The 18,979-nt window shown below is 45.1% G+C and overlaps 1 long non-coding RNA gene across 2 annotated transcripts; it reads left to right on the top strand.

Annotated features, from left to right (window-relative positions):
* Window positions 1-1,362: 1,362 nt before the first annotated feature.
* Window positions 1,363-8,546, top strand: LOC132813641 (uncharacterized). Of its 2 annotated transcripts, XR_009644113.1 has the most exons (4): window positions 1,363-1,500; window positions 1,602-1,817; window positions 7,337-7,429; window positions 8,460-8,546. It is a non-coding gene; the product is annotated as an uncharacterized LOC132813641 (long non-coding RNA). The 2 variants fall into 2 exon arrangements; XR_009644112.1 differs by having other exon boundaries at window positions 1,363-1,817.
* The last annotated feature ends 10,433 nt before the right edge of the window (window positions 8,547-18,979 follow it).

Raw genomic sequence — 18,979 nt, 5'->3', positions numbered from 1 at the left:
ACCTCTATCTCTATCTCTTCCCGCCTCTATCTCTCTCTAGCCATCCTGTTTTCTCTTGCCCCCATCTCCCAAACCCCCCTCTCTCTCGCCTCCCCTTTCTCTCTTCCCCCCTCTCTCAGTCTTACTCTCTCTCTCGCCCCTCTCTCTCATTATCTCCTCCCGTTTTTTCTCTCTCTCTCTCTCTCTCGCCCTTCTCGCTCTCCACCTCCCTCTCTTTCCCTCTGACTGAATCTGTCTCCCTCCTGTCCCTCCCTCCCTGTCTCTCTGACATACTCTGTCTCCCTGGTCCTTCCCTCTCCCTCTGACCCAGAGACTGGGGATGTTTGGGGTGAGGCTGCGTGTGGGAGGTGGGCAAAATGGGGTATTGATGGAATTGTTGGAGGGAGACAGCGACGGCATGAGAGGGAAGAATGAGGCAGGTGGAGAAACCAGGTTTGGAGGGTGTGTGTGTGTGTGTGAGAGAGAGAGAGAGAGAGAGAGAGGGATGAGGTGAGGTTTGAGAAAGAGTGTGTGTGCTGAAAGAGAGAGAGAGAGAAAACTGAGGAGAAAGAGTAGGGGAGAGGTAATGGGGAGGCCAGATTGGAGTCGGGGGGATAGTGGGAGTAAAACCCAGCTCCTGAGCTCAGGGCGCGGTGCCCTCCCCTTCCCTGAGGACCAGGACATGGGGCTGAGTCTGTCTCTCTCCAGCTCAGCTTCTCCAACACAAAGACACACAACAACATCGGTCCCTCTGCTGCTCGGCACGCTGTCATCAGCATTTTTATTGGTTACAAATGGAAGTGATGGATACAGTCAGTGGGATGGTGCCTTTTCTCACTGGCCCCTGAGTTGTGAGAAACATTGAAATGTTTCCCTGTAACCCCCTGTGGGATAAGGATGGACAAACCAGCGCTATCCTCAGTCTGTTACCATAGCGACAGGCTGCTCCATCGCTGAAACACTGAACTGAAATGAGAAAATCCCGGATGGTGTGATTAATGAGGGAATTTGATGGATGGATGGATTTGGGTGAAGGGATATTTCAGCACATTCTTCAGCTGCTGCCTGAACTTAGTCTGGGTCACGGCATAAATCGCGGTGTTTGTGCAGCAACTGAGGAGCTGCAGCATGAAGCCCAATTCCTGCACAAAGGGATCGAGATACACAGACCGATACCCAATATTATACATCCGGTACCATATAGAATACAGCATTAATGTTGACCATAACAGGATGAAATTGGCCGAGATCACAAACAGTAAAATGATGGATTTTTTTCGGTTTCTCATTTCAGTGTCAGACTGAGCGTCCCCATTGGTGTGAGCGCGGAGTCTCCTGCGGGCTCTGCTGGTCACTAAAATGTGTCTGACGGTGAGAACATTGAGCAGCAGAATCAGGAGAAATGGGACACCCGGGGTTAGAATGTGGTGGAGGAACTCGATTGTGACCCAGACACTGGAGAATTGAACAGCGCCTGTTACATCACAAAACCAGGGGGCGTTCACCAGCCGATACCGAGCCGTGAGCATAAAATACCAGGAAATGTTCTTTAAACAGCTCAGCACAGTCACTGCTCCCAGAACCACAGCCGCCGTTTTCTCACTGCAATATTTACTTTTCAGCTTCTGGCAACAAATGGCCACAAACCGATCAAAGGTGAAAGTGACGGTGAACCAGACAGAGCAGTCAGTGGCTGCATAAAGCAGGACGGCGTGGATATTACACACGGGGACAGAGTCCCTCAGGAAATAAAACTGTTCCTGATAAACAATGGGAATGTGTCTCAGGATCAGGTCGAGGATAATGACCAGGAGATCCGCCGCTGCCATGGCCCCCAGGTAACGTCTGACACATGGAGACAATCCACAATCTTTATAAAGCAGGACGTAGATGGTCACTACGTTAACTGTGAGGAAGGAAAACAAACCCATTATCCATCAGCCTGGAGGCAAAGGGACCCGTTTGATCGGGGACCCAGTGAGATTTTCAAATGTGTCCCTGTATTCAGGGATTTACGAAAATAATTGGAGCTGGAATAACAAATGGGAAGGTCGGAATTACTGACAAAAATGTGACATAGACCACAAGAAACCCTCCCTCCCCAAACACACAGAGACACATCCATAAGGACAGATGGTTTCTAGAACATTCCCACACACTCGATCACCCGAGAGCAGACACAGCTCACTCCTTCCCAGTTCCTAATACGGAGAGTGGGAACGTTGCTGTCCTGAAGGATTCTCCCCAGTTTCCCGAAGACAAACGGAGTTTGGGAATTTCTGTATTTTGGTCTAAACTGTGGTCGATCCTGTGTCGTGGAGAAATGTAAACACAGGGAAAACATATTCCCCCTTTAACTGCCTGAGGGGCCTTCGGAACAGTGTCTCCTTCTCCCTGGAACGGGATCTCTTCCCTCGGGATCTTATCGTTTGTTCAATTCACTGACGTCCGGCCGTTCACAAACAAACAACGTCAGGGACAGAACGTTCGGGGAATGTCAGTTATAGAATGTCGGGGACAGAACGTTCCGGGAATGTCAGTTATAGAATGTCGGGGACAGAACGTTCCGGGGAATGTCAGTTATAGAATGTCGGGGACAGAACGTTCCGGGGAATGTCAGTTATAGAATGTCGGGGACAGAACGTTCCGGGGAGTGTCAGTTATAGAATGTCGGGACAGAACGTTCCGGGGAACTCTTGATCTGTCCATCACCTTTCACCCCCACCCCCATCCACCACACCACCATGATGGACTGTGCACAGGCTACATACCTGTCCCGCACGGGGAGCTGTGCAGACCACATCATTGTATTATCTATAAACCTCAACCGTACAGTCTGACCAGCACAGTTACCTGTGCAGTGATCACCCATGAATTCATCTGTAAACCAGGAGCAGTTACCCTCCCAGCATGTAGGGCTGTGTGCACCACCCCAGTGCATTGACCTGTAACCCAGGAGCAGTTACCCTCCCAGCATGTAGGGCTGTGTACCCCACCCCAGTGCATTGATCTGTGACCCAGGAGCAGTTACCCTCCCAGCATGTAGGACTGTGTGCCCCACCCCAGTGCATTGATCTGTAACCCAGGAGCAGTTACCCTCCCAGCATGTAGGGCTGTGTACCCCACCCCAGTGCATTGATCTGTAACCCAGGAGCAGTTACCCTCCCAGCATGTAGGACTGTGTACCCCACCCCAGTGCATTACCCAGTAACACTGTTAGATCCTTGCCCAGTGAGGGGAAACTTGCAGCCCATGCTGGAAGTGACAGGAAGTACAGCTCCCACCCATTTCCAGCTCCATATCGATATTGTGCACTGACAAGGGGGTGCTGTGGGTGTGAACATCCCTGCCAGAGAGAGATGGCGGGGGAATCAGTTTAAATATCACCACATGGGAGGGGTTTGTGGTATAGACAGAGAGGGGGAGACTGAGAGACAGTGTCATGGACGGATGTGTTCCCAGGTTTCAGAATGCTGAAATGTAGACACTTTGGTAACAACCTGTAACATGAGCCAGTCTTCCCAGGAAAGATGGAAAAAAGGGAGATTGGTGTGAGGTGAAATGATGGAGAGTTTTGGATGAGCATTTGTTCTACAGCTTTGTAAATGGGAGCAGTTACAACAGAATCTCTGACTCACTGGGCTGATTCTAACAATAATTTGCCTCAGTGTCATTTTCATTGAGTGTGACAGAGAGATTATCTGTACGAGGCCAAGCTAGATTCCTGGTGCTATCTTATCAAACACAACTCATTGACTACCCCCACCCCGCCCCCACCCCCACCCCATGGTGTCCCTCTCATTCTATACCAGCCCGATTCTCCCACCCATCATGGCTGGAGGGACTCTCAGTCGCCCGGGTGCACCTGGATATTCCGTGACCCGTGGCACTGGTGCCATCTTAAAAAGGCCAATGGGCACATGGTTGAGATTTCTCAGCTTGGAGCTGCCCTGCACAGTTTACCCCGAGCATGGCAGATAAGGGGCAATTACACCACGGTTTGTCGACTGAGGCACAGAGGTCCTGGTGGATGGGCTAGTACAGAGGGTGACCATTCTCTTCCCAGAGGGAGCCACACCACCAGACCCACTGAGCATGGTCTAAGCTCCCCACCCAGCTCAGTGCAGTATCTGCGGTCTGAAGAATTGTCCAGCAATACAAGACAAGCATCAATAACCTTCCCCGCTCTGTCAGGATAAGGGTCACTGTATTCTCTCTGCTCCCTCACACTCACGGTATATCTGTTATAGCACCGACCCCCAAACAAAGCTCCTGTTCATATACACCCAGGGCCCTCTGTTCCTGCAGCCCCTTTATAATGACACAGCCTGTTTTAAACTGTCTTTCTTTATCTTTCATACCAAAGTGCATCACCTCACACTGCTCTGCATCGATCCCCGTCTACCAGCGTGTCACTGTCCTGTTAGAGTTCCACACTGTCCTCCAAAGATTTACAATTCTTGCAGGTTTGGTCCCATTTACAAACATTGAGATTGTCACAGTGTCACAGTCCCCATGAAACAACTGAAATCCTGCCCCACACACAGGAGTGTGAGCAAGTGAAATACTGATATATTCCCACGGACAGAGTCGAATAATGACATACTGTCAATGAAATAACAAAAGTCCTAACACATACGAGACAGAGTAGATGAAATATTGACAAACCACAGAGCAAGAGAAATCCGGATAGGTTCCACTTATCGATATTCATCAGGGTATAATGGGATGAAGGTGAAAGTGTGTACTGTATCTTTAAGCGAGGGTGAATGCTGCTCTGAACTGGGAGCTTACAAGTCCCTGTGATATGAGAGGATGGCAGACCCAGAAACAGTATATTGCTGTAGTGCTGGGTCGGGTTATAAGCAGTTAAGAGATAGAGGGTCTTTCAGTTCACTTTCAGTGTTAAAAACTACATTGTTGTTTTTATTTAAACAGCGGAATTTGGGAGTTCTCTGTCACTCATATTTTAACAGTTTTTGAGGCGAACTGAGCATTTAATTATGTTTAGTTTAAATTACCAGATGGGATCTATGCCGTGCCTAACAATTGCTGTGTGTGTTTCTGTGTGTCTCTGTGTGGGGCAGGTCTGGCAGTCTCTGTGGTGCTGAAAGTGATGCAATGCCACCCTCTGCTGGTCTCCTCACGCCACTGCACAGGCATTGGTAGAGGGTGAAAACCAACAGGGATTCACTCAGACAGGGGGAGGGAGAGGGCAGCTGCTCACAGCACCATCCAAACTGATGTCTTATCCATGTACTGATCTAAATGTCCTTTAAACGTTGTAACTGTCCCTGTTTTCACCACTTGCTCTGCAAGTTCATTCCACACACAAGCCAGCTTCTGTCTAAAATAATTACCTTTCCTGAATTTTGTAAATCGTTTTCCACACGCCTCAAAATATCCCTCCGTTTTGAATCCCCAACTCTAGGGAAAAGACATCAGCCCTTCAGCTTATCTGTACTCCTCATTATTTTATAAACCTCTGCAAAGTTACCCCTCCATCTCATACTCTCCAGTGAAAAATGTTCCAGCCTATTCAGCCTCTCCTTATAGCTCAACCCTCCATTTCCAGCAACATTCAGGTTAAACTCTTCTGAACCCTCTCCAGCTTAATAACATCAAGGTCAATAATATCAAAGTGAATAGTCAATGTATTTTATAAGGGGAGTGGAGATCAAAACTAGAGGACATAGTTGTAAGAGGAGAAACATTTAAAAGTGACCTAAGGGGCAGCTTTTTCACCCAGAGGGTGGTGTGCCCATGGAATGAGTGGGCAGGATGCCCAGACTGGACACAGTATTCCGGAAGAGGTCTCACCAATGTCCTGTACAACCTCAACATGACGTCCCAATTCCGATACTCAAAGGTCTGACCAATTAGGAAAGTGTGCAAAACACCTTCTTAATCACATTATATATATGAGGTGCGCATTTTTAAGAATACTACCTGACGGCCTTGGTCTCTGTCCTACAGCACTGCCAAAGACCCTACGTTTAATTGTATAAGTCTTACCCTTGTTGGATTTACCAAATCCAATACCTCGCATTAATCCAAACTAAACTCCATCTGCCACGCCTCGGCCAGTGAGTGATATTACCACCTCCTCACCTTCCCCGTTTAATTTTAAAAAGCCCCTCCCCCCCCCTCTCCAGGAGGCCTGCACACTCCGGCCTTGATTTTCACAAAGACCCTGAGCTTGGTTTGCCTTGTGTGGTTAGGGGGAGGAGGGATGGATTGCAGACACAGTCAGTGGGGAGGAGAGGCTGGACAGCAATCAGCGGCCTGGTATCATTTCATGGTTTTAGGCAGAGGGCAGACACACGTGAGAGTTGGGTTATACTGATCGGTGTTTTGGGACCAGAAATTATGGTCTTTCTCCGTGTCTGGTGTTCAGTAATAAATATCTATTTGAGACCCTTCATTGGGCAGAGTGTGTCTGCAGGATTTCTGTCCCTAATATTGCAGACTACAGATAATAGCAATTAAAGATGTTCATAGTTAATTTCGATCTTGCACTTGTTTAACAAAACAAGATGTTTTGTGTAGCTCAGTAATGGTAACCTGATTATAATAAATCCACACCGAGCTGAACACTGCCCCTTAAAATGTGACCCAAAATCTGGGTATAATAGTGTAGTGGGTAGTGTCCCTGTCTCTGAGCCATGGCTCTGGGTTTGATTCCAATTCCTGAAATTGTTTGGTAGTGTTCCTAGCTCTGGCCCAGAAGGTATGGATTCATGTCCTGCCTGTTGCAGAGGTATGTCACAGCATGTCAGGACAGGCTGATGAACAAACACACAGGAGAATAATGCTACAGCTTTATGGGTATTGCCGAGTGGTGCTCATGTCCCTACCTCCGGGCACAAAGGTCTAGGTGTACATCTCACAGAAGGGTCTCCTAATATATCTGAACAAACTGATTAAACTGGTTTTAGAATTGTGACTTGATGGAGAAAGAACAGGTGTCGGTGTTGAATTTCAGCATTTCGGCCTGGGATTATTGAAAGTACAGCCATTCGTGTTGATTGGAGACATATTTCGCAGCAGTAAAGGTTTATAAAATCAGAACGGTCATGGATAGGGTTTGTAGTCAAGGTTTTTCCCCAGGTTAGGGGCGTCCAAACTAGAGGACATTGGTGGAAAGTGAGAGGGGAAAGATTATGAAGAGGCCTAAGGGGCACCTTTTCACACAGCGGGTGGTGTGTGTATGGAATGAACTGCCAGAGGAAAGTAGTGGAGGCTGGTACAGCTACAGCATGTAAAAGGCATCTGGATGCTGACAGACCTGCCGAGCTTTTCCAGCAATTTCTGTAATTTCTGTATTTGTTAAAACAAAACATTCATTTTAACACAGGTATCTGTGTTAGCTGTCTGGATACAGAATTGGCTGGCCAGCAGAAGACAACGAGTGGTAGTGGAAGGAAAATATTCTGCCTGGAAGGCTGTGGTGAGTGGTGTTCCACAGGGCTCTGTCCTTGGGCCTCTACTGTTTGTAATTTTTTTTTAATGACTTGGATGAGGGGATTGAAGGATGGGTCGGCAAGTTTGCAGATGACATGAAGGTTGGAGGTGTCGTTGACAGTATAGAGGGCTGTTGTAGGCTGCAGCGGGACATTGACAGGATGTGGAGATGTGCTGAGAAGTGGCAGATGGAGTTCAACCTGAGTAAATGCGAGGTGATGCATTTTGGAAGGTCGAATTTGAAAGCTGAGTACAGGATTAAGTATAGGATTCTTGGCAGTGTGAAGGAACAGAGAGATCTTTGTGTGCAGGTACATAGATCTCTTAAAATGGCCACCCAAGTGGACAGGGTTGTTAAGAAAGCATATGGTGTTTTGGCTTTCATTAAGAGGGGGATTCAGTTTAAGAGTCGTGAGATCTTGTTGAAGCTCTATAAAACTTTGGTTAGACCGCACTTGGAATACTGCGTCCAGTTCTGGTCACCCTATTATAGGAAAGATGTGGATGCTTTGGAGAGGGTTCAGAGGAGGTTTACCAGGATGTTGCCTAGACTGGAGTGCTTATTTTATGAGGAGAGGTTGACTGAGCTCGGACTTTTTTCATTGGAGGAAAGGAGGAGGAGAGGGGACCTAATTGAGGTATTCAAGATTATGAGAGACATAGTTAGAGTTGATAGCCATGAACTATTTCAAAATGCAGAAATGGCTAACACAAGGGGTCATAGTTTTAAGCTGGTTGGAGGAAAGTATAGAGGGGATGTCAGAGGCGGGTTCTTTACACAGAGTTGTGAGAGCATGGAATGCGTTGCCAGCAGCAGTTGTGGAAGCGAGGTCATTGGGGACATTTAAGAGACTGCTGGATATGCATATGGTCACAGAAATTTGAGGGTGCTTACATGAGGATCAATGGTCGGCACAACATTGTGGGCTGAAGGGTCTGTTCTGTGCTGTACTGTTTTATGTTCCATGTTCCATGTATTCTGAATACATTAAACATTTTATTTTTTAATGACGCAGGGCCATATAAACATATCTTCAAATCGACCGAGACCATTTTCTGCTCAGGGTATGGCTCTGTGTATGACAGTAGCAATGATGCAACGACATGGAACAGGGAATGTGATGGAGACATAGTTTGGACAATGTACAAGGAGACCTCACATGGTCCAGTTTGGGAGAGAATGACATTATTGTGTGATTCAACTCAGAGAGGGAGAAAATGTCATCTGCCCGAGAAGAAACGGCCTATTGCGCACTCTCTCCATCATTATTCCTCATCACAGTAACATGTACGAGCTAAAACAAAACTCTCCTGTTGTTACCATTCTTATTTTTATAGAATCCCTGCAGTGTGGAAACAAGCCCTTCGGCCCAACAAGTCCATACTAACCCTCCAAAAAGTAACCTTCCCATGCCCTTACAGTTACCACTGACTAGTGCACCTAAAGAAGAAATCGCTGAACACTGTGGACTATTTGACTAATCCACTTGAATTATACAGCTTTGGACTGTGGGGGGAAATGGGAGCACCCATCAGAAGCTCACGCAGACAATGGGAGAAGATGCAAACTCCACGCAGATAGTTGCCCGAGGCTGGAATTGAACTCATGTCCCTGATGCTGTGATGGAACAGCGCGAACTACTGAGCCACTGTGCTAACCTGGAACCTACCGCCAGCCTAATGCAAAGGGAATTCAGCCAAATCCAACTCTCCCAGGATAAAATCCCATTGCTAGCAGCTGTGTGAGCAGAATATCTTCAGAAGCAGAATCACATTTTGGACAATCTCGCAATTTTTCCTTTTGTCATGAGTACCAATAATATCTTGTTTATTTTGTTTGTTGTGTGTGTGTGTGTGTGTGTGCGCGCGTTTAGAAAGGGAAATAACGATTCTATATTTGCAATACCCAAACAGTTTGCCATTTGTCTTTCCATCATAGTTTGAGTAACATTGCTCTGGATCATAAACGTGTTGTTTTAGCCAATTGGATCCACAGTTGGCTTGATGGTAGGAAGCAGATGGTTTAGTGGAAGGATGCTTGTCAGACTGGAGGCTGGGTCCATAGCTGTTTGTTATCTATGATTTGGTTGAGAATGTACAAGGTATGATTTGTAAGTTTGCACTAAAGTAATTGGGAGCATGATCAGTGAGGAAGTTTATCAGAAATTGCAGCAGGACCTTAATCAGGTGGGGAACTGGGCCGAGAAATGGCAAATAGAATTTAATATAGATGCATGAGGTCTTGCATTTTGGAAACTCAACTCAAGTAGGAGTTGCACGGCGAATGGGAGGGCCTTAAGGGGTGTAGTGGGCAGAGAGACCTTGGTATGCAGGTGCATGGTTCTCTGAGAGTGGAGTCAGATGTAGACAGGGCAGTGAAGAAGGCATTTGACACACTGACCTTCATCAGGCCGGACATTGAGTATGGAAGTTGGGAATTTATGTTGCAGTTACACAGGACTTTGGTAAGGCCGCACTTGGAGTATTGTGTTCAGTTTTTGTCACTTTGTTATAGGGAACATTCTATGAAATTAGAAAGAGTGCAGAATAAATTCACATGGACGTTGCCAGGACCCAATGGTCTGAGTTATAGGGAGAGTTTGGACAAGCTAGTACCTTTCCTATAGAGTGCAGGAGACTGAGGGGGGACCTTATAGAGCTGCATAAAATCACGAGGGGTATGGATAGGGTTAATGCTGTCAGTCTTTTTCCAAGGTGTAGAGAATCAAGGATTAGAGGGGATCAGTTTAAGGTTAGAGGGGAAGGAATAAAAGGGAACCTGAGGGGCCATTTCTTTACACAGAGGCTGGTACGTGGAAGAGATGCCAGCAGATGTGGCTGAGGGGGGTACATTAACAACATTTCAAAAGCATTTGGATAAATATGTGGATAGGAAAGGACTGGAAGGATATGGGCCAACTGCAGGGAAATGGGGTTAGCGTGGATGGACATTTACAAGATGGAGTCGAACCCTTCTGTTAATTAAACCAAACTTCCAGAAAAGCTCACCTCACCTCGTAATCTGTTAAAATAAGAGTGATACAGATCTCCTACATTCCACTGTTTAAACAAACATTCACAAATTAGTTTGTTAACTTTAAACAGCAGCTGTTCACAAATATAAGCCCCTCTTTTCTTAGCTACTTACTATCTGTTTCCAACTCTGTAAATTATGCTGTTCCCCCAACCCCCATATTAAACATTACAATCTCAAGACCACACAGTCTCTATCTTCCCCGCTGCGTTACTCTTCCAGCTGCTGATCTCCTTGGGTCACATTTTGTTTTACTGCAAGTAGGTTTGTCATGAACATGTATCTTTGGTAGAGATGGCCAGTTAGCACTCCTGCTCTGCAGCAGTTACTCTGCTGTTGGAAAGAAGTAGCTCTCTCTAGTGTTCAAAATGCCGAGTTGATTTACTCCCCATGATACAATAATTCTCATAATTTGATTGCTTTCCAGCTGTCCAAACAATAGTATTCTAATTCAGTTGGCTTCTGGTCTCCTGAGCATTATTTAAACTACTAATACGTCATCCCCACCTGCTTCACTCTATGCTGTGTCCTCTTCAGGTGCTGTTTAGTTCACTCACCTACTCGGTCTAATCTCTCCCTCACCTCACATACATAATCCAAGTGTGAGATCTCCAACTTCCGTCCAGTCAATTTAGACTTATTTAAATTCAAAGGATTTCGTTTCATGTACGAAGATTAACTCAAAGGACGGAAACAGAGTAGATTTATTTGGGGCATCTTCGATGATAAGCAATTTACTGTGACACCTTTATCCCAATCATTTGGCCAATCCTGACAGTACGCTGTTAACATAGTCTTCGGTGTCTGATGCTAACTTTTCAATGCTCCCTGGGATTCAGGATGGGACGCCCTTGATTTGAAGTGCTGTATGCCTAAGCTATCCATGACTTCCTTAAACTGCTGAGGGGTAAAGTGAGACCCTTGGTCTGACTGAATCTCTTTGCAGAGTTCACAGCAAGTAAAAAAGCTACAAACTCCTCTACCTCCCTTTTTGCTTTAACACTCCAATAATGGAATTGTCTCTGGAAATCTGGAAGGCACATCCATTATGGTCAGCAAATAATGGTTTTCACTTTTCCATTAGAAAGGCGAGCTCCACAATTAATCTGAACCCACGTGAAGGGTTCTTCGAATGCAGGAATTGGCAACAAAGGTGCTGGTTTTTATTGCCTGTGACCTACCTACCATTTGGCATGTCTGACAAGTACAACAAAAATTAACCACGTTCTTGTGCATTCCAGGCCACTAGAAATGCTTCTGCACCTTAGCCTGAGTCTTCCGTATGCCGAGGTGACCACCTGCAGTTAGTTTGTGTGCTACCCGTAATATGGTATGCTACCAGTCAAGCGATCTAGTGCATTTTGGCCCATTTCCCTCTGCACTTACCTACCGTTTTTCTCCACGTTCAGGTGTTTTCCTGCACCGTGACACCTCACAGGGTGTCAGTTACCTGAGCATCAACTCCTTTGTCTTTTTCTTCCGTTTTTCCTTCCTGCTGTAACTTATGACAGTGGGATGTTGTTACTGCACAGTCTGGAAAATTCCTGGGTATATTTCTTTTAACTCCTCAGTTCCCTAGTTTTCCTTTGACTTCTCCACCATAAGAGGTCTCTCCCACCTTGGATCCTATTAAATCGTTCACAAGAACAAACTGTATTCCTGGGACTGATACTCTGTCACTCACTCTCACTGTTACTTCCCCAATCCTGATTTGGCACTCCAATGTGATGTTTCTGTCCCCAACCTGAATTTCTGTCCCAATTCCACAAATTATCACGCTCTTGAGTAACATGTCAGAAAGAGTGAAAATCCTTCCATCTCTTGGTATTAGGGGCTGAGAGAAAGTGAGGACTGTAAATGGTGGAGATCAGAGTTGAAAAGTGTGGGGCTGGAAAAGCACAGCAGATCAGGCATTATCCGGTAGGCAGGAGAGTTGCCGTTTCAGGCATAAGTCCTTCATCAGATAAGTGGGGTGGGGGTAATAGAGGGGAAGGGGACTGAGAACTAAATAGGAGGGTGGGGGTGGAGATGAGTGGAAGGTAGGTTGCAAGGCGATAATAGATGCAGGTGGGGTGTGATGGTGATAGGTCAGAGAAGAGGGTGAAGAGGATAGGTGGTAGGACAGCTGGACCCCTCAAACTGTACAGCATCAACATCAACTTCACCAATTTCCAAATCTCCCCTCCCCCAACCTTATGCCAGATCTAACAATTCAAATCAACACCACCCTCTTGAACGGTCTTAATTATCCATCGTCCTTCCCATCTATTCACTCCACCCTCTCCTCCGACATATCACTATCACTCCCACCGACACCTTCCTATCGCCCTCCCAGTGACCCTCCCGCGATTCCAGCTCCTACCCTCCTATTTATCTTTCAGCCCCCTTGTTCCCCTGCCACATTCCTGACGATGGGTTTATACCTGACATGTAGATTGTCCTGTTCTTCAAATGCTGCCTGATCATATGTGCTTTTCTGGCACCTCACTTCTCAACTATTAGCGACAAAGCAGATCCCGTATCTCAAAAACTTATAATTTATCGTCCTTCCCCGCACCCCTCCCCACCTTCTTAGTAAACTTTATCCACAGAGGCGAATTCTTTATAGAGACCAGGCACTGACTCTGTACCGAGGCTGTGCATTTTCCTACGCGGGGTTTCATTTACCAGTTTCACTAATGCCACTGGCTTAGCCTCTTCTACCACATCTTTTCCCAAAGTGTCTTCCTTCAACCCCCAGCACGGTGTGTCCAAACTTACTGCAGTGAAAGCTTTTTTTTATAGTGCCTTTCTTAAACCATCAGCACTGTAATGGTATGTGTTTCACTCCCTAATAGTGAGAACACCATAGGCCTTTCACCTCCTTGGGCTTCTTTTTTCACCTGTAGTAAACTATTATGCGCTACTGTTCGCTTTGTAATGTGTGATCACGCCTTCTCCCAGTTTCTATGTTCACAGCATGAAAATCCTCCCAGAAGCTAAATTTCATCACATGCCCCAATGCATATTTACCCGCCATTTCTGCTGTGTTTCTGACTTCTTGAACTTTATATTCATTCACATGATTTTTTACCATCTCTGGAAGTGAGTCTTTAAACTTCTCCAGCAGAATAATCTCCCTTCGAGCCACACAGGTCTTATCCATTTTTAAGGCCAGCACCCATCTACCAAAATGACTGTGTTTAATTGTTTCCAACTCAACATACGCCTGACCTGGTTCTGTCTCTATCTTTCTGAACCTCTGCCTATATTCTTCTAGTACCAATTCATAACCAATCAAAATAGCCAGTTTGACATCTGCATAATCTCTTGACCTCTCATCTGCCAGTGCTGCAAGTACCTCACTCCGTGCCTTCCAGCGTAATCTGAACGAGCATTACCCACAAGTTCACTGGACACACCATCTGCCAAGCCATTTTGTTTTTCAAATGAAATAAAAACAGATATTGACATTTTTCTCACTGAAATATGACAAGGTATTATCATAGCTGTACACATCCCTTCATCTCTATCCTGTTAATTTAGCTTTCTTGCCTAATTCCCAACTTCCGAAATTCAAATTCTCTCTCTCTCTTTTCCTCTCTTTCCCTTTCCCTTGGTTCTCTGTCTGTTTCCTTCCCTATTTTCACCTTCTAACTCCAGTTGCCAGATTTGCAATTTAAGTGTTTTCTAACTCTACTGCAGTTGCCTGTTTCTCGGACACACCAAAGTGCTTGACCAACTCCGTTACAATGTCAGCTTTCCTTTTGTTCCTGGCTAAACCCAATTCCAACCTATTTGCTAATTCTAAAAATATTCCTTCCTCTGACTTTGTAAACTTCCTTGGCAAACTTGGGAACCTCTTTAGTAATGTTAAAAAACAATTCTTTCACTTTTACTTTAACCAACCACAAGTTAACAAAATTAAATGAATTTTCCCAACGGTTTTATTTGAAGATCCAGGTCACTAATTGCAATGAGTTGGAATTTGCTGAGACCTTTTGTACCATAAATCTGTTCAAGTCTGTCCAAGTCCCCAGATAGGCCCCAAACTGTTATGACATCTCTATTGAACCCCTCTGTTAATTAAAACCACACACCCAGAAAAGCTCACCTCGCATCATAATCTGTTAAAACATGAGCGATAAAGAACTCCTAAATTCCACTAATTAATGAAAAATAACAATTTATATGTATGCAAGTTAGCCCACTGAGCACGAATATTTGTTTTCAGACGTTTCTTCATCTGATTAGGTGACATCATCAATGAGAGTCTCCGCTCAAGCACTGGTGGTATGTCCCACCTCTCTATTTATGGGGTTTTCTTTCTTAAGGTGGATGATGTCATTCCCGGCTATTTTTATTACAAGAGAAGGTAGATAGGATCTAAATTGATGCATTTGTTGATGGACTTCTGGTTAGAATGCCATTCCTCCGGGAACATTTGCATGTCTTAGTAAGTGTGTGTGTTGTTCCAGTCAAAGTGATGCCCTTCTCTGTCTGTATTATGGAATAGAGTGATAGTGGATCATGTCTTTTGGTGGCCAGTTGGTGTTCATGTATCCTGCTCACACGACAACAGGACCATTTCAATGGCAGAAAAATGATTTTGTATACATTGTTTAATCAATATGTGAGTGTATGCACATATTTTTCATATGTGCACAACACATTCTAAATGAACAACGGAGACAGTTATTGAAAAATGATGCACATGATGTATAAAATGTATAAAACATTATTTGATGATCATCTAATGTGATATGTTCCCCTTCTCGCAATGTTCCCTCCTTTTCTGGAATTCTCTACTCTCATTTCTCATTCTTATCAGGTTGTGCATTATACATTCTTTTTTCTGGTGTCCCAACTTATTTCAGTTAATTCCCTTTCTACTGGGACTTCACTATATTGGCCTGCTGGGTGCTTTCCAAAGCTCGTGTCTGTCATATTATTGGAGATTAAAATTCTGGTATCAGAGCCAGCATTGGAACATATTACTCTGTTGTAAATGCACTGTACAAAGGACCACAGCACACAGGAATTGCCAAAACATTGAGGGATGTGCATCCATTTCTATCAACAATCTAGTTTACTCATTTTTCACATGTCCCCATCTATATCCTCTCACATTTTCTCTTTGTATCTAGTCAAGAAATTTGCCAATTATTCTTGATGTCCCATCTCTCAAAACACCTTCTTTCGATTTATATCTATTGCTCTCTTCTTGATGTAATGTGATTATAATTGAGCAATGTCACTACAAAGACATGAGGGAGGAGCTGGCGAAAGTTAATTGGAAGGGGAGCCTAGCAGGGAAGACCAGGGAGATACAATGGCAGTAATTTATGTTGGATAATTCGGAGGATATCAGAAATTCTCCCAAAAAAGATGAAACATACTCATGGGAGGACAAGGCAGCCATGAGTGATAAGGCATCGAACCAAAAGAGAAAACATGCAAAGTGGTGAAGATGATTGGGAATCCAGAGAATTCACTGGCTCTGAAACTACATCAGGCTGGCATCACTGACACTACAGAGCTCTTAATCATGGTCAGGGAGAGAAACAGATGGAAACACATTCAATTTAAACACAGAAGATGGTATTACTCAAGGAAAAAGATTCAGATGAATTAAACAATTGAATTAAAATCAGTTAAATGTTTTTACGGAATGTGTCAGATTGGAAACATGACCTCAGAAGAATGAGAATATGAAAATCCAAGTATTTCCACATTAGAAACCAGAGTAGGTCACTGAGCACAGGGCTGATGGGTGAATGAGTCTCGATGTGAACTCAGGGACAGACAGCAGTATTGCATTTCAGATATTGCAGCTCCAAACTGCGTATTTATGTAGTGCTGTAGAACACAGCAGCACGAGAAGCAGAACATCATTCAACCACCACTTGTAATATCTTACCCAGGTATAATCTCCTCAGTCTGCCATTACTGATCTATGTTTCAGTAATGACTGTGGGTGAACATGTCTGGGTCATAACCACATGAACCTAAACCTGCTTTTCGCATCAGAGAGCGGCGGGAGCTGGGCGGAAGTGAAGTCGGAGCGCAAAGCCAGTTGGGAAGGTAAGTAATTGTTATTTAAGTGGAAGTGATTACGTCACAGTTGAAGAGGGTGAAGACATGACTGCCCAGCTGGTTCAGTGTGCTACGTGCTTGATGTGGGAGGTCAACGACTCTGGTGTGTCTGGCTCGAATATGTGTGGAAAGTGTGTGCACGTTCAGCTACTGACAGAGCATATTGCAGCGCTGATGAAAGAGCTCGAGGACCTTAGGTTAATCCTAGAGAACGAGATCTTTCTGGACAAGACCTTCAGCGAGGTTATTACACCAATCGTACCAGAAGAGAGTAGACGATGAGGAAGGCAGAGAGGAAACAGGTGCAAGAGACCCCGGGGGAAGTACCTGTCAGGAACAAGTTGAATCTTTTGGAAACAGTAGAGACAGATGACACTGCCAGTCCGCGAGGCGGCCAGGTCTGTCAATCAAAAGTTGGCGTGGATACAGAGTGGAAGAGTTGGACATTGCACAGAGCTGTGGTAATAGGGGACTCCATAGTGAGAGGAACTGACTGGGCTCTTTTTTAGCAGCAGAGGGACATAAGGATGGTGTGTTGCCTTCCTGGTGCTAGGGTTAAAGACATTACAGACAGAGTGCAGGAAATCCTCAAGGACGAAGGTGAAGAGCCAGAGATGGTGGTACATGTCGGCACAAATGATGTCGGGAAGAAGAGGAGGAACATACTACAGCGGGACTTCGGAGAACTAGGAAGAAGGCTGAAAAGCAGGACGTCCAGGGTGGTTATTCCCGGTTTGCTTCCCGTTCCTCGGGCTGGTGAGGCCAGAAACAGGGAGATAATGGACTTGAATGTGTGGCTGGGGAATTGGTGCAGGAAGCAAGGATTTAAATTCTTGGATCACTGGGGTATGTTTTGTGGTAAGTATAGATTCTACAAGAGAGACGTTTGCACCTTAATAGGTTAGGGACCGGCATTCTGGCAGGCACGTTTTCTACTGTAACACCGCTACATTTAAACTAAGTAGCGGGGTGGGGGGGGGGGGGGTGTGGAGGAGGAGACAAACTGGCTGTTTAAGAAGGAAATTGGAGGGAAAGTTAGAACAAGGGAAGTCAAGAAAGACAACTGTATCCATGAGGCAGAAAACTCAGAAAGTGATCATGCTGTAAGATTGAGTGAAATAGGAGTTGATGGGAAGGGTGAGGGCAGTAACAAATTAAAAATACTATACATGAATGCACGAAGCATTAGACATAAGATGGATGAGCTTGAGGCTCTTTTGGAAATTGGCAGATACGATATTGTGGGTATAACTGAGATGTGGCTTCAAGTGGACAGGGCCTGGGAAATGAATATGCAAGGCTACACGTGCTATCATAAGGACAGTCTGACGGGCAGAGGGGGTGGGGTGGCCATGCTGGTAAGGGATGATATTCAGTCTTGCGCGGGGGGACATAGAATCAGGGGATGCAGAGTCAGTGTGGATAGAACTGAGAAATACTATGGGTAAAAATGCCCTCTTGGGAATTATCTACAGGCCCCCAAACAGTAGTCTGGATGTCAGATGTAAGTTAATTCAGGAGCTGAAATTGACCTGTCGCAAAGATGTTACTTCAGTTGTTATGGGGGATTTCAACATGCAGGTAGACTGGGAGAATCAGGATGGTATTGGACCTCAAGAAAGAGACTTTGTGGAGTGCCTCAGAGATGGATTCTGAGAACAGCCGGTGCTGGAGCCGACCTGGAAGAAGGCAATTCTGGATCTGGTATTGTGCAACGAACCAGAATTGGTCAGGGACCTCGAAGTGAAGGAGCCATTGGGAAGTAATGACCATAATACAATAAGCTTCAATCTGCAATTTGAGAGGGAGAGGGTACAATCGGAAGTGACAATTTTTCAGTTGAATAAAGGGAACTATGGAGCTATGAGGGAGGAGCTGGCCAAAGTTCAATGGTGCAATACCTTAGCAGGGATGACAGTGGAGGAACAATGGCAGATATTTCTGTGTATAATGCAGATGTTGCAGGAACAGTTCATTCCAAAAAGGAAGAAAGATCCTAGGAGGAGGCATGGGTGGCCGTGGCTGCCGGGGATGTTAAGAATCATATAAAGTTAAAAGAGAAAAGTATAACATAGCAAAACGAAGGACTGGGAAGCTTTTCAAGAACAACAGAGGATTACTAAGAAGGAAATACGCAGAGAAAAAAATGAGGTACGAAGGTAAACTGGCCAATAATATAAAGGAGGATAGTAAAAGTTTTCAGCATTAAGAGGTACAGAAGTATGTAATTATTTTATTCTAAGACATAAGGAGCTATGTTATTCAGAAGAACTATTGGAGAGATGAGGAGTGCTCCATTATGTAACGTGTGGTTGGAGTGTCCAGTGCAAACATCAACAGATTTATTCCACAATGGGGAAGGAAGCCTTGAGCTTGGTGTTGGCGTTACAACATTGTGGAATTGAAAATGTGGAACTCTGGAATATT

The sequence above is a fragment of the Hemiscyllium ocellatum genome, unplaced genomic scaffold, assembly GCF_020745735.1.
Source record: "Hemiscyllium ocellatum isolate sHemOce1 unplaced genomic scaffold, sHemOce1.pat.X.cur. scaffold_414_pat_ctg1, whole genome shotgun sequence".
Lineage (NCBI taxonomy): Eukaryota > Metazoa > Chordata > Chondrichthyes > Orectolobiformes > Hemiscylliidae > Hemiscyllium > Hemiscyllium ocellatum.
This window is presented reverse-complemented; position numbering and strand designations above follow the sequence as displayed.